The sequence below is a fragment of the Mustelus asterias genome, chromosome 5 (genome assembly GCF_964213995.1).
Source record: "Mustelus asterias chromosome 5, sMusAst1.hap1.1, whole genome shotgun sequence".
Classification (NCBI taxonomy): Eukaryota; Metazoa; Chordata; class Chondrichthyes; order Carcharhiniformes; family Triakidae; genus Mustelus; species Mustelus asterias.
Genome location: NC_135805.1, coordinates 80,437,260 through 80,460,476, shown reverse-complemented (window position 1 = coordinate 80,460,476; position 23,217 = coordinate 80,437,260). Strand labels below are relative to the sequence as shown.

General features: G+C 46.9%; 1 pseudogene; it reads right to left on the bottom strand.

The window, feature by feature from the left end:
* Nucleotides 1–22,327: 22,327 nt before the first annotated feature.
* On the bottom strand, nt 22,328–22,501 carry LOC144494562 (U2 spliceosomal RNA; annotated as a pseudogene).
* Nucleotides 22,502–23,217: the final 716 nt, after the last annotated feature.

Here is a 23,217-nt window from a genome sequence, read left to right as displayed (position 1 = left end):
CTTTTGGCTCTTTGTCAGGACTGAAGGGAGGGAGAATATGTTAGATATTAAAGTGTAGCTGTGAAAGATTGCAATAAAAAGTAGCAAGTTGAACAACAAAAGACAGATGGCCAGGTGTGGGTCAAAAGGAGGGGGGAGGTTTCACTGAGGTAATACATGTAGGGAATATTTAAATAAAGGGTTTAAGATGGAGGAGAAAGGTCACAATCTAAAGCTGCCAAACTTAATGTTGAGTCCTGAAGGCTGCAAAGTGCCCAGCCAGGAGATGAGATGCTGCTCCTCCAGCTTGTGCTGGGCTTCACTGCATTGCAGCAGGCCAAGGGTGACATGTGGGCATGAGAGCAAGTTACTGATTTAAAATAGCAAGCAACTGAAAGGCTGGGGTCATGCTTGTGGACTGAGTGAAGGTGCAAAACGATCACCCAGTCTGCATTTCCATTGTAGAAGTGATCACGTTGGGACCAGCAAATACAATAAACCAAAATGAAGGAAGTGCAAGTGAAATGCTGTTCAACTTGAATCGAGTGTTTGGTGCCTTGGAAGAGGTAAAGGGGCAGGTGCTGTGCCTTCTGCAATTGCATGGGAATGTGTCATGGGAAGGGGATGGGGAGTTGGGCACGATGGAGGAGTGAACCAGGAGAAGTCCCTGTGGAATACTGACAGGGTGTGTGAAGGAAAAATATGTTTCATGGTGGCATTGTGCTGGAGTGGCGGAAGATGATCCTTTGAATGCTGAGGCTAGTGGGGTGGAAAGTGAGGATGAGAGGAACCCTTTCGTGGTTTTGGGAGAGAGAGAAAGGGGTGAGGGCAGAGGTATGGGAATGGGTTGAACCCAGTGGGTTGTTCTATTGTCTCTGCCAACCAAAGGTATGGGGTAACCTCGGTTAAGGAAAAAAGCTGACATGCCAATTTGCTTATTATGGAATAGTATTTGCCATCTTTTACTCTAACAAGTGAATTGGTCAGAGGAAAGCAGCAATCTGAATGTGGCAACAACACGTCTCAGCACTTTCCTCCAGTAAGAACACTCCTTTTCAAACTGAGCCGGTAAAGCAGAATCAATTCTTCCAGATAATTTACCTCTTTGAACTAACTTGCACAAAGCATTCATATAAACTTGGGAAGTTTCATGATCAGCAGTATCTCTTCCAACATTTCTCCAATTAGAGTACCCATCGATAAATATTTGTTTCCCTTTACTATGGTCGGGGAATAATTTACAAACATTAAAAGCAGACTGCCTTAGTGGTTTCCAAAAAAATCAACCAATTTCTCATTTCTGTCGTTCTATTTATCTTTATCTTCAGAAAATGGGACCAATGAATCATAGAAACCCTACAGTACAGAAAGAGGCCATTCGGCCCATCGAGTCTGCACCGACCACAATCCCACCCAGGCCCCACCCCCATATTTACCCACTAATCCCTCTAACCTACACATCTCAGAACACTAAGGGCAATTTTTAGCATGGCCAATCAACCTAACCCGCACATCTTTGGACTGTGGGAGGAAACCAGAGCACCCGGAGGAAACCCACGCAGACGCGAGGAGAATGTGCAAACTCCACACAGACAGTGACCCAAGCCGGGAATCGAACCCAGGTCCCTGGAGCTGTGAAGCAGCAGCGCTAACCACTGTGCTACCGTGCCGCCCAAATGAATGTTTTGAAATTGCCTTTAGGCTCCAACTTCATACTCTTCTCTCCAATTTTCCATGTCACTTACGTTTTCCAGTTATTTAGTACAAAATATTATATCATATTCAATGTAACAGATTTTGGCCAGAATGCACAATGTCTTTAGGTTAGGTTCCTTGCAGTTCCATTGTTACTTCAGACTCCACTTGTTCAGCTTTTGTGCGATCTCTGGAAATTGGCAAATCATCAGATAATTCAGATGTTCACGAGTCGGGGTTTACACAGTCACTCCCACGCTTTCTCAGCTTTCAGGAATTTGCTTTTTAAATGTGAAGCTGTGGTTCTGATTGGGGATTTCCTACAATAGTCACTCTCCAACCGCCCATAGATACATCACACACACCCACCACCCCCTCACACACAACCCCCACCCCCTCACACATCCCCCACTCCCTCACACACCCACCCCCACCCTTCACACACACCCCCCACCCCCTCACACACACCCCCCACCCCCTCACACATACCCCCCATCCCCTCACACACCACCCACCACCTCACACACACCCCCCACCACCTCACACATACCCCCCACCCCCTCACGCACCCCCCACCCCCTCACACACAACCCCACCCCCTCACACACACCCCCACCCCCTCACACACACCCCCCACCCCCTCACACACACCCCCCACCCCCTCACACACACCCCCACCCCCTCACACACAACCCCACCCCCTCACACACACCCCCACCCCCTCACACACACCCCCCACCCCCTCACACACACCCCCCACCCCCTCACACACACCCCCACCCCCTCACACACACACCCCACCCCCTCACACACACCCCCCCACCCCCTCACACACACACCCCACCCCCTCACACACATACCCCACCCCCTCACACCCCGGACCCCCTCACGCATACACACACTCCTTCCCCCCCCTCCCCCTCACACACACCCCACTCCTCACACATACCCCCCACCCCCTCATACACACATCCCCCACCCTCTCACAACCGCCCCCACCCCCTCACACACACACCCCATCCCCTCACACACCCCCCCCACCCCCTCACACACACACCCCACCCCCTCACACACACCCCCCCACCCCCTCACACACACCCCCCCACCCCCTCACACACACACCCCACCCCCTCACACACACACCCCCACCCCCTCACACACACCCCCCCCACCTCCTCACACACACACCCCACCCCCTCACACACACACCCCACCCCCTCACACACCCCCCCCACCCCATCACACACACCCCCACTCCTTCACACACACCCCCCACCCCCTCACACACCCCCCCCACACACACCCCTACCCCCTCACACACACACCTCCACCCCCTCACACACACGCCCCACCCCCTCACACACCCCCCCCCACCCCCTCACACACATCCCCCCACCCCCTCACATGCACCCCCCACCCCCTCACACCCATCCCCCCACCCCCTCACATGCACCCTCCACCCCCTCACATGCACCCCCCACCCCCTCACACACATCCCCCCACCCCTTCACACACACCCCCATGCCCTCACACACACACCCTATCCCCACCCCCTCACACACACCCCCCACCTCTCACACACCCCACCCCCTCACACACACTCCCCACCCCTACCCCATCCCACACTTCTCCCCACCTCCAACCCCTCAGATACTCTCCCTCCCCATCCCCTCACAGACTCCCCAAACCCCCATCCCCTCACACATTCCCCCTACCCACACCTCCTCACACACTCCCCCATCCCCACCCCCTCACACGCTCTGCCTCCTACCCCTGCTCACACTTTCCTTCACCTCTTCACATACTCCCATTCACCTCGGATCCTCTGTCCCTCTGCTGACTCACCTCAATCCATTGCCTTGCCTGTTGTTCGCTGCCTTGCCTTGGGCCTTATCTGCTGCTGGGCTCGGGTCTGCTGTTTCACCCCACACCTATGCACGCTGTGGCTGCATCACCCTCACCTCGGGGCCTCGCTTGCCTGCTGCTGGAGTCAAGCTATTTGAATTTTTCTTCTTCGTAACCATAACTTACCTTCCTCCCACCCACATGGTGAGTGAGCTGCACAGTGGCACAGTGGTTAATACAGCTGCCTCACAGCACCGCAGACCCGTGTTCGATTATGGCCTTGGGTGACTGTCTGTGTGGTGTTTACACATTCTCCCCATGTCTGCATGCTCCAATTTCCTCCCACACATCAAAGATGTGCAGGTTAGGTGGATTGGCCATGCTAAATTGCCCCTTTGTGTCCCAAGATGTGTAGATTTGATGGATGAGCCATGATAAATGTGTGGGTTTACAGGGATGGAGCATGGAAGAGGGACTTTATAAGACACTGGGTCAGAAAGTCGGTGTGGACTCAATGGGCTGAATAGCCTCTTCTGCACTTCAGGGATTCGATGATTCTATGATTCTTTGCTTCTCATCAAAACACAGTCTGGTTTTGCTCTGCATTTGCTGCTCGTAGGCATGGCACAAACATCATAGACCTTCTCCAGAGAGGGGCAAGACCTGTGTTCCCAGTAGGAAATGGGTGGGGGTGAGGAGGCTCTCCATTGTCTGTAACTGTGCAAGGCGCAGAGGGGACAGATCCACATGGGGCATGAGGACATCGGGTACGATTTTACCATCGCGTTGCGCCTGTTTTCAGGCCCAAAAACTAGGTAAAGTCAGACGTGAGATGAGTAACGCGATCCACTTCCACCTCCGTGCCAGTTCCCCCTTTACCAAGGCCCGAAAATGGCCACGATCGGGACCATGCTGGAAACGGGCGTGAAGGCTATTTTAAATGTATTTGCATGCATTTAAATTGACTTAATGGGCTGCACGCCCAACTTTACCGGCACTTCCCCCTTTACCACCGCGATCGCCCATCCAGAATCGGCACCAAACAGACCTGCTCCATAAAAGTCCGATTCGGGCGCTCCATCAGGGAGCAGGTAAGTGCCTAGCGTCCGACGGCTCTCTGCTTGAGATCGGTGTGGGGGGAGGGGGCAGGGGGGAAGGTGAGTCCGCTGCCACTCTGCCTGAGATCGGTGGGGGTGAAGGAGGGTCCGCTGCCACTCTGCCTGAGATCAGTGGGGGTGAAGGAGGGTCTGCTGCCACTCTGCCTGAGATCGGTGGGGGGGAAAGGGGAGGGGCCCGTGATTGGTCTGGGTGGGGGAGGGGGTGGGGGGATATGGGGGTCAGTAATGTTGTGGGGATGGGGCAATGTCTATGGGGGCCAGTGGGGAGGCATTATCCGGCCCATGAGGGATGTGGCAGGGGAGCGGCATTCTATCATTTTTTTGCGCTTGCGCAGTTGGAGGCGCTGATCGGAGCTGCAGGGTTTTGGGCGTGTTAAGCCCCGCCCATTGGCTTGTGCCGCGCTATTCAGAATCACTGATATTTTTGCAGGCAGAGTGCATATGGGGGCGCCTGAGAATGGGTCCGAAAGTCAGATTCAAATCAGCCCAGCACTTAGAATCAAAATGGTAAAATAGGGCCCATCAACAGTGATGGATTCAGTTGGGAAGGCTGGATTGTCCACCACAATGACAATGGGATCTAGGGTTACTTTGGAGAAGCTGGAGAGTAACCTGCATATCGTGAGGCTCCAAGAAGATTAGAGAGACATGAGAACCCACATGGGGAAGGTCAAAGCTGATCTCAAAGTAAAAATGCAACATCACTATCTTGAAACTCTGAAATTATTGAGCAGTTTAAAATCGAGCCTGGAAGAGATTCTGCACAGAATGGGACTGAGGCAGTGTGAGAGGAGATTCCCCATTCAGAGGGAACCCTCAAACTGCTTAAGGTCACAACATTGAAATAGAGTCAGAACTGAGAGAAAAGGGAGACTTCCTTGAGAAGGTGCAATTGTCTTTTGGCGTGCTTCAATGAGAAACTTCACAATACAGTTGGTCCATTTGAGCATTCACAGAGAGGAATATGAGTAACAGAGAAATATGTGAGAATGGAAAATGAGGGCAACTGTTAAGGAAGCACAGCTGCTCCATATCTGCCAGATCATCACGGAATGTCTCTAATGTGCTGTCTCTAATTGGCATGAATAAAGAGCCAAAGGTCGCCCAGTCATTATTGAAGTGCCAGCTAAACTTGATCGGCAAACCAGATTAGAGATTGCAGGAATGCTTTTGGTAAAATGGCACATTTCAGGAATCTGAAGAGGATCAGCTTTAACATGCAGATAATTTGAAGAAGAATGATATGAAAGACTTTTCCGTGTCAGACTAATAGCCACAAGATTCCAGGAGGAGTAAGGTGCAGGCGACAGGACACAACCACATTCCTTCTGTCCTTTAGTGACAGGTCAGTGTTTTGAAAGGTCTGAATAACCAGTAACATCGAGAGCAAGTTCAGTATTTGGACTTGCACCTTCAAACCTTATGATTCAGCAGGCTCTAATCTTTGGAAAGGTCAGCAGTGAACACTGCATCGGTGCTCTCTGGGAATGATAGTCATCACAGCAGTGCAAACACTGCGTCAAAGGACTTAATGTAGTCATCACCACCTTAATGAGAAATGTTTCACAGACACTGGGAGATACACGCATGTTTAGAGAAACCATCATGGCTGCAGGTCTTAGAACATACATAGAACGGTACAGCACAGAACAGGCCCTTCGGCCCACGATGTTGTGCCGAGCTTTATCTGAAACCAAGATCAAGCTATCCCACTCCCTATCATCCTGGTGTGCTCCATGTGCCTATCCAATAACTGCTTAAATGTTCCTAAAGTGTCTGACTCCACTATCACTGCAGGCAGTCCATTCCACACTCCAACCACTGTCTGCGTAAAGAACCTACCTCTGATATCCTTCCTATATCTCCCACCATGAACCCTATAGTTATGCCCCCTTGTAATAGCTCCAACCACCCGAGGAAATAGTCTTTGAATGTTCACTCTATCTATCCCCTTCATCATTTTATAAACCTCTATTAAGTCTCCCCTCAGAGAGATCTTGGGGTCCATATCCACAGATCTCTAAAGGTTGCCACTCAAGTGGATAGAGCTGTGAAGAAGGCCTATAGTGTGTTAGCTTTTATTAACAGGGGGTTGGAGTTTAAGAGCCGTGGGGTTATGCTGCAACTGTACAGGACCTTGGTGAGACCACATTTGGAATATTGTGTGCAGTTCTGGTCACCTCACTATAAGAAGGATGTGGAAGCGCTGGAAAGAGTGCAGAGGAGATTTACCAGGATGCTGCCTGGTTTGGGGGGTAGGTCTTATGATGAAAGGTTGAGGGAGCTAGGGCTGTTCTCTCTGGAGCGGAGGAGGTCTTGTACCAATGAAAAGTTTAAAGGGAATATTAGGGGGGGCTTCTTCACGCAGAGAGTGGTGGGAGTGTGGAATGAGCTGTCGGATAAAGTGGTAAATGCGGGGTCACTTTTAACATTTAAGAAAAACTTGGACGGGTTCATGGATGAGAGGGGTGTGGAGGGATATGGTCCAAGTGCAGGTCAGTGGGACTAGGCAAAAAATGGTTCGGCACAGACAAGAAGGGCCAAAAGGCCTGTTTCTGAGCTGTAATTTTCTATGGTTCTATGGTTCTAAGACAACCATTGCATTTTGAGAAACAATTCCAGTTAACCCTCCAAAGCTATCGAGGATGCTGAGCTCCATGTTGTCTTGTACGTATAAATGGTTAGGAATCCATTTTGCAAACACTTTCAGTAAAGAATTTGACACATCTCACTGACATAACACAAGGACAGAGTAACTAGCTCAAGTCAGTTACACATCACATCACAAAGGGAGGTGAGCACCGTGTGGGAGTATGAATCATCCTCACAATAAAAGGGCACATAGATGCATAGGCACGACTCTTTCAAAGGATGAGACCATTCTCATGGTGAATGTAGATACAAAGGTGCATGATATGTACAGTGACTGGTGACTGAGGTGATGTCAATGTTTCTTATTTTTTGTAACCCTACTGCTATGTCTTTGTGGATCCCCAACATCTGCAGTAGGGGTGGAGGCAGTCTGTTGACTGTCTTTGATGACACTGGTGGGCATCCTCTAGAGGGCCGTGACCTGGAGGGCCCCAGCCTGCTTTGGGCATTCTGCTGTGTGGCAGGTGGACCCTCCTCAACTGGCATAGCTGTAGGAAATGGGGTCACAGGCAGAGGGGATCAGCATTGACGGACACTCTTGGTATTACCTCGGTGGATGGACTTGGTACTCCTCCCACTGAGTACCCAAGGATCATTGCCTGACTCCCTGAGGAAAAAGGGCTGACAGCTGGCCTGCTGAGAATAATGCCTTTGTTTGAGTGGTGTTTAATTATGGTACCCTGAAATTCAACCCCACTAGATGATGGTGGAGTGGATGAATCAGTGACTGCACCCCCCCCCCCCCCACCCCCCGCCGCCCCGCTCCCCCATGTGATTCAGAGAGCTACTTGCTGATGCTTAGTTAATGAGCTTCTGTGTGGGAAGTTGGGTGCAATTTCCTGCCTTGTAGCCCAGTGGAAAACACACCGCAAAACCCATGCACCATCAAACCTATCTCCAAAAGGGAAAGTGCTGTCTTTTGTGTGTGCTTGCAGCAAATGGTACACCTTTGTATCTGCCTGTCTACTGACCCAGACCATGGACAGTCATCTATGATCATTGTTGGGTAGGGGTGTGTCAGGGCCTGCAGAAATGTTGGGAAAACTTGATGGGAGTAGTAAACCTATAAAGGCTACCCTTGACATCTGGACATGGTGAATATTTGATGTGCTGCACATCAAAATAGCAGAAAATGACATGCAACATCCGCGTGATCCCAAATTAATGTCAAGGTTTAAGTGTAGTGTCTTCCACCATTACCAGTCCTGTGCATTAGAAATGGAATCAGGTTGTAATGTTGGCAGATTTAACATCCCTTACTCTCTGTTTAGGGGCAGGCAGAGGGAGGTTACAAGGCAATCCCTAGGTTCAGACTTTCCTACCAAGTACCCTTTCTGGTACATTCTTAATCTGGAAAAAGCTGCAAATTATTGCTGATTTACTGATATGCAGGAGTGATTTAGATCTTTACAGAATGATATAAGTTCCTGTATGTTAGAAAGATAAATGATGGAAGCATCTTAATGTGATGAGCTGCATAATTGGTTGAAGAATTCAAGTGAGTTGATTCATTGCCTGTATTGAACTGGAAATTACTCTCTGCTCCATTTCCAACAATTCGAATAACACTTTAGATTCTCTTCACCATTTTAGCAAAGGTTTTAATTTTTATTTTAAACGGATTAATGATTCTGTTAAAACAGTGAACAGTGGAATTTCTGTCCATTTTGTATAAAGCTGGTAGTTTTTTTTTACACAGTTTCTGCTTGGATTCCAGCCAGTTTTGCAGAAATTTCGAAACAGAGATTTCCTGGGTATTTTGCTGGTTCTTTGCCAATCGCCATCATTTCCAGATGGAATTTAACAGCCCCAATCTGAGAAGATAGATTCAAATTGCATGTTAATGATGAAGTGATATAATGTCATATATTCTGCCATTATCACCACTGTAATTCTGGATGATAAGGAGACCTTTTTATTCCTGGTGTTGCTGCAGTGCGTGTCAGGAGATTAAATATTGTAGAGGCTCCAGCAAGCCATCGAATTGATTGTGGATTCATCAATTGAACTCCATGCCCTAAGGTTCTGAACCAAGTTGGACCTTGTGTTGCCCAAGAGGCAGCTCCATCACTGCTGCTGCAGATACCTGTGGCCTACAGCAGGCATTTCCCCCTCCTCTCTCCTCTCCTCCATTCTCCCTGAGGAAGTCTCATTAACATCAGTGTCTTGTTCATTCCACCGGCCTCAAAATGTTCACCAAATACAATGCTGGAGAAATCAGGCAGGCCCAAAGACCACCATAACAACACCGAAGGGGAAAATCAAGCCGTTTGAGTCCATATTCACTACATTTAGAAAATAATAGAATGACTGATAATAGAATTAGATTTATTTTTATTTTAGCTTGTACAACATACAATTGTACTAATAAGCCTGAGGCTGCTGCCAGGTTATGGTTGCATTTTTGTTCAGGTTTTCAGACTTTACATTTGATTTGTTTTAATTTCAGGTCAATGAAGCTCAGTTGGTGACCTGCTCTTTTCGCTTCTCTTATTTCATGAATACTTCTTCCCAATATCTGATGTGAATTGTCTCGACCTACTAGCTGCCTCCTGATGTTTCATAGTCACCTCCTGCCTCTGCTTCTGTTTTTCTTTGTCTTTTCACCCCTCAGCTGCAGGTTCTGTTTGAATCATTTAAAAGGAAATGTTGGTTTTGTTGGGAGTTTACATGCAAAACATTCTCTCCACAAATGCTGATTAACCTGCTGAACATTTCCAGCATGTTCAGGATTTTTTTATACAAATGATACATTAGCTTTGATTTCAAAGGGAAGGTGCATTCTGTATTGGGTTAGTTCGGAGATGTCCAGGCGGGGCCTGAATCCAGCTCGATACGCTGTAGTGAGCAGGAGTGCCAGGAGAAGGTGTGAGCCACTCGGTCCCTCCAGCCTCACTCCACCATTTAATAAGATCATACCTGATCTGGTACTGCCAGAAAAACAAGGTATGGGGCAACATGTAGGCTGCAGTTGGGGACCAATGGGTTTGGTCCCTGGCAGTCAAATTACTGTATATTGTGGTATGGTGCGGGGGAGGGGATTGCAGAGGAGGGTGGAGGAAATGTGTTTGGGAGAACTTTAGATGTGACTGGAGTGGTAGCTGTCATTGGGTGGGAGTAGGGAGTAAGTGCCTCCTTTACATGGGCCCAGTGTCCATTGGAGACCACCCCTCACTAAGGTTTGCAATCCACGTTTTGTCATCCCCCCCCCCACCCTATCATGTTTTCCTTGTCCCCCCTCCCCCCGCCACTCCCTTCATCTACCGGCCTGACACCAGCAAGCCCCTGAGTATCTCAAAGCTTGGGCTCCATCATTGAATATGTTCTTTGGGAATGGCTACAGTCCCAGTAGCACTGTTGGGATCAGAGAGCTGCGCATTTTGATTGGTCAGCTACACTTGGAGGTGAACCCTCTGGCCAAATGAGGTTGGAAGGCCCACATAAAGTCAACTAACAGCACAACGAGCTGGCAAAACAGGGCGAGCTGGCAAAGTGGTGACGGCTCCATGGCCAGAAGAGGTCCAGGCTAGAGGCTGTCATTTTTAGTCATCAACTGAAATTGCTGTTTGTGTCCTGATATTAGCATTAGGCACTATACTTAAACAAGACTCTGCTCTCTTCCTGTGCGTACCCTGCCTGAACAACAGGTTAACATTTAGACATGGTTGGGTATTGGGGGGTGGTGCACGGTCAGGGTTGGGGGCAGGGAGAGGGGGGAGGAGTTGATTACAGTCAAGAAAACTGCACAGGTTTTCAGCTTTAAGGCCCAAAAGATGGCTGTTATCCACATGTATCTTGTAGTTCCCAGACTAACTGGCTAAAGGAAAATCCATTTGAGGGTTACCTCCCAAAGGTTACCTCCCATTATATTAATAATGGAAATCTATTTTCCAATAGCAGACTTCATAAATTAAGTCTGAAATGATTTACTTAATGAATGCCTGACAACATAAATTAGATTCAGCAAGCTGAGCGCACTCTCTGAATCCAGAGGAGTCAAGATCTGCACACATAAAATATGCACCACCAGCTGTGAGAAAGAAAGTGCTTTTTTTTTGTCCATAGCTATGAATTGAAAAAATCGTAACCTACTTTTTTGATGGAGGGTAGAATTCCCCTGAGATTAAGAGTTTGCTCTTTCTAATGGACTGTGATGGAGCAAGAAGCAGAGTGCAGTCTCCTTGAATCAAGGCTTCAAAACTTCAAGAAGAAAATGGAGCAACTTTTAAAAAAACCAGGGCAGAATTCTCCCCTTTTCAGGCTAAGTGCCCATGCCGGCAGGAAAACGAGAGTGTTTCCCGTAGGCGTTGGCAACATCTGTCATGGATTCACCCACCTGAAAAATGCAAATAAGCCCATCTCACGAAAGCCGCTGGTTAGCCTGGCTGTTCAGAGATCGGGGTGTCATTTTTAATTTGATCTCTGTGTTCGGAGACAGGCCCCCCTCCCTCCAAAAAATAAAATGGTGATGGACCCCCCCGCTGACCAAGGGAGAACAGCCAATGCCTCACCAAAGAGGGGCATCCTCCTCCCCAACACTCAAATAACGGGTCACCCTATGCAGACATGAGGGTGCCATGACCCGACCACCACTTCCCCCACAAATCAGCCCTCTCCTCAGAACCCCTAGTCAGCCCCCTCTCTCCTGTCAGACCCCACCCTCAGCCCCTCCCTCAGACCCTCCACTCAGCTCCCCTCCTCCCTGAGACCCTCACTCAGATCCATCTTCAGGTCATGCAGTCATGCACCTTGGCAGTGCCAACAGTGCACTGCCCCTGGCACCCTGGCATTGACACCCTGGCCTAGTGCCTTGGGGCCTGAGGTGGGGTGGGAGGTCAAGGATGTACGTCCAGTAGTCATTTGCCTCTCTGCCACTGTCAGGCTGCACAGGAAGGATCCCTCAAGGGGCTGGGGGCATGGAGATTAAAGTGACCTGGCCACTTCATAATCTGCATAGCTGACAGGCGGAAATGAAGATGTTGATCACAGAACTGCCTGAAATCACCATGCCGGGGGATCTTCAGGTCTCCAAGGCTAGAAGGGGCAGTCCAACCATGACACCCCTATCCCAGTGGAGAGTGCAAAGGTTAACCTCTTGCCTGCAGTCCGAGCCCACCCATCCCCAGGACACTTGAGGGACTCTTCCTCTGCACCTGGAAGCAGCAGAGGGGCAAATGGCCACTGAACATATCTCATTGCCCCCCCTCTCCCTCAGGGCCCAAAGTGCCAGACCAGGGTGTCAGTGTCAGGGTGCTCGAGGGCAAGGCGCCATTGGCACTGCCAAGGTGCATGGGCTTGAAGGTGGGCATGAGTGAGTGTCTGAGGGGGAGGAGGCCTGAGTGGGGATGGTCTGGTTGGGTCATCCTCATGCTGGTGGTGTGGGGTATGTTGACCTAATATTTGAGTGCTGGGGGGATGATGTCCCTGTTTGCTGAGGGGTTGGTGTTGCTCCCCTGTACCCTTGGGATCCAGCATGCCAGTTTCACACTGGTGATTACCAGCAACGGGTATGTGAGGGTGAGGTGCCAGTGAATAGGCTGTCAAACTCACTAATTGTATCACAGCTAGCAGGTTTGCATAATTATCTAGTTGCCACCCACTCTGAGCGGAGCCAATCATGGTCAGCGGGGCAGGTGAATGTCAATTGCCTTGACCCCAGTTGGGAATCCTGATTTTTGGCCGATGCCCCATTCAGCGGGGCATCGGGATTCCCATGAGCCATCTGACAAGGCTGGGAAACCCCGCCCCAAACTTTGATCCATTTTCAGACTGTTAGGGGAAAAGATGCACGAAAATAAATGTGAAGATTGAAGTTGTTCCAACGCCAGATGGGCTCGGGTGCTAAAGAGGTGACACTGGTAGTGGCCTACTGCCTGTTTTAGGATCAGAAACGGATTTATTTATTATACATCTCCACATCATTATTATACTGCAGCAGGGTTACTTGGTTTCTTTATCCTTGTGTTCAAATAACTCATGGCCTCATCCCTTTTCTATAACTCCTCCGGTTATATGACCTTCTGAAATACTTACACTCGTCTGGCCGCTTGACCATTCCCAATTTTAATCCCACCACCTTTGATGGCCATGCCTTTTGTTGCCTTGACTTTCCTTGAATTTCCTTCCCAAAGTTCTCCAACACTCACTATGTTCCAGTGAAGCTCAACGCAGACTGGAGGAACAGCATCTGATCTTCCGGCTAGGCAGGTTACAGCCTTCTGGTCTGCAATAATTTCAGATGATTAGTTCTGCCGCACCTCGGCCCCCTTTGTTTTCATTTTATTTAATTGTTAACTGTTCTCTACCTTTTATTTCTTTACTGTCTTTATTTTTCTTTCTCCCCCTTTCCCCCTATTTTATCCCCCCTTTCCTTACCTTTTCTCCCCTTTTTGCTTCCCTTTTCCCCCTTTTTCTCAATCTTACCTCTCTCACACCCATCTCCCTCCACATCTTCATCTGTCACAGTTTGCCCTTTGATTTCAGCTTCTCTGCTGTTTGGCCACTCACACCTTCTATTCTCTCTATGGACTGCCATTAGCACCTCTTAGCCTTTCCCCTGGTTTTTGTGGCTATGACTCATCTTTCATTCCCTCACCCTGCAGTATAAATATCTTTCACTTTTAGCTTTGACAAAGGGTCATCTGGACTCGAAACGTCAGCTCTTTTCTCTCCTAACAGATGCTGCCAGACCCGCTGAGATTTTCCAGTGTTTTCTCTTTTGATTTCTCCATCACTCACTCCTACATTCTTCAAGATGCTCCTTAAAACCTACTTCCACCTGTCTTAACATCATTTTACATGGCACAGTGTCAAATTTTATTTGATAACACACCTGTAAAGTGTCTTGGGATGTTTTAATCCATTAAAGGTGGAAGTTGTTGTTGTATTTATGGCCTAACCTGTAGCCTTTAAAGGAATGATGAAGGTCCCCACCAACATTTTTTAAAAAGACATTTATCTGAATGCGGAACCTGGAGAAGCAGGTGTGATCCCCCAAGCTTCATTTTAAAGAACGGGCCATGCCCTCATGATTAGCCCCATTCCCACCCACCCACGCCACCCCTCCTGGACTTATCTGAAACCCTTGTCCAATATCATAGCCAGCTGAATTTGCTCCACCAACCACTTCACCCCCTCCACTGTCACCAGTGACTGACAAATTCCTTGTAGATCCATAATAGGTGCCCGCACGTCACTAGTCTGAGTCCAATGAGTCGGGCAGATATTGTCTTGTCCATAATCTGCTGCTGCTCACATGTTCTGCACTGCCCAGTGTGCTACCGTGCTGCTGTGTGTGTTGTGCTGCATGTTGTCCTGTATGTTGTGCTGTGTGTTATGCTGTATGTTATGTTGCGTGTTGTACCGCATGTTGTTCTGCGTGTTATGTTGTGTGTTATGCCTTGTTAGCCTGTGTGTTATGTTGTGTGTTGTGCTGTGTGCTATGCAGTGTATTATGCTGTATGTTGTGTGTTTTGTGTTATGTTGTGTGTTGTATTTTGCATTATGTTGTGCTGTGTATTGTGCTTTGCGTCATGCTGCGTGTTATGTTACATTTGTTCTGTGTGTTGTGCATTTTGTATTATGTTGTGTGTTGTGTTTTGTGTTATGTTGGGTGCAATTTTCCCGACCTGCTGTGCTGCTTGAGTAATGTAGGGGCTGGGAAATGCCAGCGGGTGCCAAAAATGGGAATCGCGACCAGTCGATCGCGGGGCGAGCCAGTAAGATCGCGAGAGGCGAGAAATCGAGCATTGAACAGACAGAGATCTGTGCATGCACAATGGCATCCTCTCATGCAAGCTGCTGGCTTTTGGTGAGCTTAGGCCCTCCCCTCCCCCTGCTGGCGGGAAATAGATCTTACTTTATATTTTCAACAGAGTGAGGTAAGATTCAATTTCTAACTCACCCAAAAATAGGGTGATTCTCCCCCATTTTCACACTCGTTCAGCACATGGATTCTTTTGGTAAGATCGACCCTAGACAGTGCCATTGCCTGCCATGGTCCTCCTCCTGATGGCATGGGATTTGTAACACATATTTATAGTTTTCATCTTTGTACTTTTTATTATGATGTTTCTCATTAATTTCTTAACCTAGCATATTATTTCATCAGCTGGTTGCTGATCATTGCTCAGTCTTAGCTATGGTCTTCATTCCCCTTTATCGTGGGGTGGCACGGTAGCACAGTGGTTAGCACTACTGCTTCACAGCTCCAGGGACCTGGGTTCGATTCCCGGCTTGGGTCACTGTCTGTGTGGAGTTTGCACATTCTCCTCGTGTCTGCGTGGGTTTCCTCCGGGTGCTCCGGTTTCCTCCCACAGTCCAAAGATGTGCAGGTTAGGTTGATTGGCTATGCTAAAATTGCCCCTTAGTGTCCTCAGATGCGTAGGTTAGAGGGATTAGTGGGTAAAATATGTAGGGATATGGGGGTAGGGCCTGGGTGGGATTGTGGTCGGTGCAGACTCGATGGGTCGAATGGCCTCTTTCTGTACTGTAGGGATTCTATGATCTCCTTCTTGTCCTGACCAGCAATGAATATCTGTAAAATCTGTTATTGATATAACTGCTGGACCAGCTGCCCCCGGAACTAGCTTTGGCCAAGGATCCCACCATGCTTATAGTATTGACTAAATATCCCATCATGCCTAGGAAGACCTCTCAAAATGACATTTGTCTATTCTAAAGCTATTAATGCATGGTTAATATCAATCTTAATAACATCATTTCATTTATCCCACTTCACATCTCACAGACAGGCTCTCAGTGCCTTGAACATGTCTTGCATTTGATAGTGTGGCCCTAGATTTCTACATCTGAGTCTCATGCAGCAGATGCTTACGTAACCCATTCTGCCAATCTGGCACTTGTGCCATCCTATCCCCCGCCCTATTTCCTGGGCACTCATGTTTAATAATTCATCATGTTGAGTCAAAGAAAAAAGAACAAAGAAAACTACCGCACAGGACCAGGCCCTTCGACCCTCCATGCCTGCACCGATCATGCTGCCCGACTTAACCAAAACCCCCTACCCTTCCAGGGAACATATCCGTCTATTCCCATCCCATTCATGTACTTGTCAAGACGACCCTGAAAAGTCATTACTGTATCCGCTTCCACTACCTCCCCCGGCAACGAGTTCCAGGCACCCACCACTCTCTGTGTAAAAAATCTGCCTTGTACATCTCCTTTAAACCTTGCCCCTCGCACCTTAAACCTATGCCCCCTCGTAATTGACTCTTCCATCCTGGGAAAAAGCTTCTGACTATCCACTCTGTCCATGCCTCTCATAATCTTGAAGACTTCTATCAGGTCTCCCTTCAACCTCCGTCGCTCCAGTGAGAACAAACCAAGTTTCTCCAACCTCTCCTCAAAGCTAATACTCTCCATACCAGGCAACATCCTGGTAAATCTTTTCTGTACCCTCTCCAAAGCCTCCACATCCTTCTGGTAGTGTGGTGACCAGAATTGAACACTATATTCCAAGTGCGGCCTAACTGAGGTTCTATAAAGCGTCAACATGACTTGCCAATTTTTAAACTCAATACCCTGGCCGATGAAGGCAAGCATGCCGTATGCCTTCTTGACTACCTTCTCCACCTGCAATGCCACTTTCAGTGACCTGTGTCCCTGTACACCCAGATCTCTTTGCCTATAAATACTCCTAAGGGTTCTGCATATTTACTGTATATTTCCTATCTGTATTAGACCTTCCAAAATGCATTACCTCACATTTGTCCGGATTAAACTCCATCTGCCATCTCTCCACCCAAGTCTCCAACTGATCTATATCCTGCTGTATCCTCTGATGGTCCTCATCGCTATCCGCAAATCCACAACCTTTGTGTCGTCCGCAAACTTACTAATCAATCCAGTTACATTTTCCTCCAAATCATTTATATATTACAAACAGCAAAGGTCCCAGCACTGATCCCTGAGGAACACCAGTTGTCACAGCCCTCCATTCAGAAATGCACCCTTCCACTGCTACCCTCTGTCTTCTTTGACCAAGATGTGGAGATGCCGGCGTTGGACTGGGGTAAGCACAGTAAGAAGTCATGTTGTGAGACTTCTTACTGTTCTTTGACCAAGCCAGTTTTGTATCCACCTTGCCAGCTCACCTCTGATCCCATGCGACTTCACCTTCTGCACCAGTCTGCCATGAGGGACCTTGTCAAAGGCCTTACTGAAGTCCATGTAGACAACATCCACTGCCCTACCTTCATCAATCATCTTCGTCACTTCCTCGAAAAACTCGATCAAGTTTGTGAGACACGACCTCCTCTTCACAAAACCATGTTGCCTCTCACTAATACGTCCACTAATTTCCAAGTGGGAATAAATCCTGTCTCGAAGAATCCTCTCCAATAATTTCCCTACCACTGATGTAAGGCTCACCGGCCTGTAATTATCTGGATTATTCTTGCTACCCTTCTTAAACAAAGGAACAACATTGGCTATTCTCCAATCCTCTGGGACCTCCCCTGTAGCCAGTGAGGATACAAAGATTTCTCTCAAGGCCCCAGCAATTTCCTCCCTTGCCTCTCTCAGTATTCTGGGGTATATCCCATCAGGCCCTGGGGACTTGTCTACCTTAATGTTTCTCAAGAACCCCAGTACCTCCTCCTTTTTGATCTCAACATGACTCAAACTATCTACACATCCTTTCCCAGACTCATCATCCACCAAGTCCTTCGCTTTGGTGAACACTGACGCAAAGTACTCATTTAATATCTTGCCCATTTCCTCTGGCTCCACGCATAGATTCCCTCCCTTGTCCGAGCCCAGTCTCTCTTGTGCCCCCCTCTTCTAGCCCAGTCTCTCTTGTGTATTTGCTGCCATCTACTGAATTGGTGTTTGCCAGAGTCAGATCAAGTGATAGTACAATATGGAGTTTTTACATTCCTAAAATGGCAAAGGTGTGTTCACATTTTCTGCAACTACAATGGATGATAGGAACAAGGGTTAGCATCTAGTGTGAAGGGTCAGCAGAAATAAAAATGGCTGGAGAAAGCAATTGCACTTTGTCATGCAGAGTGCATGGGGGAAGATAAAAGTAAGAACAGAAACAGATGATAAGGTGTGAAGGAACCCTATACAACTTCTCCTCCAGTATTAGCACTCACCATTGTTGTAACTTTTCCCTGGCGCTTGATGGTCAACATGTTTTCTTCCATCAGTTCCGATTGGTCTCAGTGGCAACTCAAAGCGCAGGTTGTGTGGAACCTTCGCATGACAGAAGTGTGTTAGTGACATCCTCCTTAGATGTTTCTGGCATGTTGAAATAGTTGGGATGGTGAGTAGCAGTGAATAGATGATCATGAGGAGAATTAATTTGGGTGAAGCCTTTGTAGTAAAGTGAAGAGAAACATTGGAGGAGACTCTTCTGAGACAGCAGATAGTGGGGGCAAGAAAAGTTAATAAGAGAACACTACTCTTACCCTGTCAACTCCAGTTAAGTCATTGAAATTCTTCTGACATTTCGGCCATGTCCTAGCAGTTAGGATGCTGTCACATACCTTCTCTGTGACCTTTATCCAGAGGTGGAAAATAATTTCCTGCTCCCCTCTGTTACAGAATCTCCTCTCTCCTGTCCATTGCCTGGACCAGAGCCTCCAACTCAAAAGCTGAATGTCCTGTCTGGACCTCATCAGTCACTTCTTTTTACAAGTTTCCCTGTTGCCAGCAATCAGACTGCATCTCTCTTTTAAGAGATGCTGGATGCCTTTAAACAGCAGCAGTAAAGAAGGATATCTCCACCCCCGAAACAGGAGTACAACCAACAACCAGTGATAAAATAATGAGTGTACACCTGAATGACTAGAGTAAGGTCATCGCACTAATTAGACGTGGTCCCTGGGAGCATGTGAACAGGTGCATGCAGCGTTCACCTCACTCTGTAAATGCCTGTTTTCAGGCCTGTTCAAACTTCCAGACCAATAATAAACCTCGAACAACCTGGTATTTTTTACCAGCATACAATAACTGTCAACAAAAATGATGAGCGCAAGCAGATTTGCTACAGCTGATTTGATACAGCTTGATTTCCTCAGCAAAAATGACAAAAAAAATGCCTAATTATGACACAGCTGTAATAACGGCCTTTCACATTTCTCAAGCAACTAATGAGCATTTAATTAGTATAAATAATGAGCATTTTATTAATCCAGCTGTGGAGTGCAGGAAACTGTAGAGAAATGGCACAACAAATGTTGGCAAAACTTGTTTTATTGACTGCGCCGCAGAGAGGCTTATAGATTGAAACATTGGGAAATAGCTGCTTATCTTTGACATGGCAGGATATATCCAGAAGGATAGAATTGGCGCTGTGCTAATTTTTCAGGTGAGCATCTAAACCTGTAATGGCAGGCTTTTGTGACACAGGCAGGCCACTTGCAAAGGCAGCAGTGTGATAATGGGTAGGCCGCAGGGTGAGTACATGTCTCTCACTGCATGTGCTTCTTCAACATGTCTTCAACATTTCTGAAAAGTGATTCCCCCTTGGATAACAAGGTGGGACAGAAAAGAAGGGAACCAATCCAAACATGAGGGGACACCCTGGCCTTCCTTGCATGTAAGTGTGTTGGGGCAGTGGAGTTGGGTGAGGCAATAGACCTTCTTTGAACTCAGGGCTAGTATCATTCTATTTCCTGGGAACCCTTGATCTCACTTTATTTTTTCTGTTGCAACACTGACATGGACCCTAGCGCAATAGATGCCTGCCCCGTCCCCATTCCCTGCTATTGACCAGGTGGTCTGCAAGGATTTGGCTGCGGGTCCAAGACAGAAGGCATGCCTTTGTTAAAACTTTCAACACTCACCTCCAATCACACCCCTACCCCAGTCATTTAATAATGCAACATGTCATTGGGACATTCTCAGAAGAGAGCTTGAAGTTGGTGACGCAAAACGCAGCTTGAGATCCCTGCAGCAACACAAGTGTTCACTTGGCTGACAGACCAACATCACAGGTCCCAGGATATTTTAATAGCCTGCGACATTAAATTCCTGTGCTGCTACTCCTGAGGTGATGCTGATGGAAAGGGTTTGTGTTCAGAAGTATCTGTCCAAACATCTTTTTGTAAATATTATAAGTTGATCTGAAAAATGAGTGAAAGGCTTTTAAATAAATAGGCATGAAAAGGGTTACGTAAGACTACATTGATTGGTTTTAAGTATTACATATAATCAACTGTTTTTAGCAGCATTTCTCATTTTAGCAACATTTCCCAAAGGGAATCTTACCTTTGCACATAAATAACATTGACAGTCATCTCCAAGCTAGTGCGCATTAGTTGGATTTAAATTTCCGGGAGACTAAGTTGGATCAAACTTAGAAGTCATAAATAATACATAGTCCAACTTAAGCTATAATATGCATCACAGGGTTGAACTAGATTAGATCAAACTTCTGTCTCAACCTCATTGTACTTTTAGATTTGATATTGTATCCCGGGCAATGTATTGCTGGGGAAGGGGGAATCAAAATTTCAGTATTTTTCAGGTTGAGAAGGGATTCCGTCTGCCTCTTCATCTTTACCTCGATACCGTCATAAATCATGGGAACTGAGTCTTTTAAGGAATGGGATCTGTGTCTATGTGAGTCTTGGCACTTTCAGGGTACCAACCCTAAGGATTGAGTGGGAATTTGGAGTGACACCTTCCACTCATTCAGAAGGGGACCAAGATGGGCTATAAGTTACAAAACTGTGAAATCTTCTTTCAAGTACTCCCTCATTTGTCTGCCAATATTCCGGTGGTAACTGATCTCTTTTTTATCAGTTGCCATTTAGATACTGCATTATGGGGAACATTCACAGCCTCTGTAAGGGATGAATCTGTATGGCTGGATGAATTTTCATGCTGTTGTATTTATTGCTGATTGAATTTTAAAGGGATTCTCCAGGAAGCATAGTATCCTATCAGTCACATCTCCAAAAATGACACCTTCACTCTACCAATATTTAGCAATGAGGTAGGATGTGCAAAAGGTGGCACAGTGACACAGTGGTGAGCACAGCTGCCTCACAGAGCCAGAGACCAGGGTTCAATTCCGGCCTTTGTCTGTATGAAGTTTGCACATTGTCCCCGTGTCTGTGTGGGTTTCCTCTGGGTACTCCAGTTTCCTCTCACACTCCAAAATGCATGGGTTAGGTTAATTGGCCATGCTAAATTGCCCTTTAGTGTCAGGGGGACTAGCAGGATAAATACATAGGATTACGGGGATAGGGCCTGGATGGGATTGTTGTCGTTGCAGGCTCGGTGGGCCGAATGGCCTCCTTTGACACTGCAGGAATTCTATGGAATGAGCTCCATCCCAAATTCCTTGCTCGCCTACCCAGTTCATGATGAAGCCAAATCATTTTTAGCATATAATTATAATGAAAACACAATCTAGATATCTATATATATTTGAAGGCATCTGTCGAAATTAAAGCTAATTCTTATTCAAAAAGGAATTTGATAAGTATGTAGTTGGAATTATAATTGTGGAATTTATTAGGATAGATAGAGGTTGAGATGACAAAATACTCTTGCGCTGTTTGGAATGACCAAGGTTGCAAATGATATGGAGAGTCTTAGAGAGGCGGAGTTGGATAATTAAATATTTTGCACTTTTGTTTGACCAAAAATGAGGGAGTATTTGGTCAGAATTTGTCCTTAGGTTAGATGGTGGATAGTGCCTATCAGAAGATAGGTTATACATATCCTTTGTGAAGAATGAACATATTGGGTCAATTGGCTTCTCATATTAATGTAGAATCCATTGCCATATGAAAGTGTCCTTATTTATATTTAAAAATTCACTTTTTAATTAAGTATGAATCTTGAAAAACATTCATACTTTAACATACAATCAACAAACTTGGAAAAAATTTTTTTTATATTTTTCCAATTCAATCAAATCAAATCCAATTCAGAGTCTCAACAAGTTGAGACATTTCAGATCCAGGCTGACAAGACAGGGCAAGTGACCAAACCACCCTGTCCTGGGCCTGATCTACATGAGCCAAGCTGATTGGAGAAGGGGGAGGTTCCTCCTCCAAGACTTGAGCTCATTTGCATCTTAGCCAAAAGGCCAAGATGCCGCTTTTAAAAATTGCTTCATATGAAACATATGAAGCTTCAGTGTAACCTAATGACCTTGACCAAGTGCGGCCGACCATGGGCTGTCGGCCATACTACACTTGATCTTAGCCAAAAGGCCGAGAAGCGAACTTGGAAATATTACATTTGTTCCCCACATCCAAATTATTGATATATATTGTGAACAGCTGGGGACCAAGTACTGATCCTTGTGGTACCCCACTAGCCACAGCCTGCCAACATGAGAATGACCTATTTATTCCTACTCTGTTTTCTGCGTGTTAGCCAATCCTAAATCCATACCAGTATGTTGCTTCCTATTCCATGTTCTTCTCTTTTGTAAATTAGCCTCCTGTGGGGAATTTTATTAAAAGCCTTCTGAAAGTCCAAATATACTGGACAGGATTTTCCGACCACGTTCGCCCCAAGACCGAAAAATCCCAACCGAGGTCAACGGATCTTTGCGTGGTCCTGTCCCGCCCGCTACAATTCCCGTGGCAGGAAGGATGGGAAAATGGCACCCACTATGTCCATTAACTCTCCTTTCTCAACTTTGTTAGTAACATCTTCTAAAACCCAAACAAGTTCGTCACAAATGATTTCCCATTTGTAAATCCATGCTGACTATGCACAAACAGATCATGATTGTCACAACTGTTTATTTATCACATCCTTTATAATAGATTCTAGCATTTTCCCGACTAGAGATATAAGGTTAACATTCCTGTAGTTCCCTGTTTCCTCTATACCCTCTTGTTAAACAGTAGGGTGAAATGTGCTACATTCCAATCTTCAGGAATCATTCTAGAATCTATAGAATTATGGAAGATGATCATCCACTATCTCT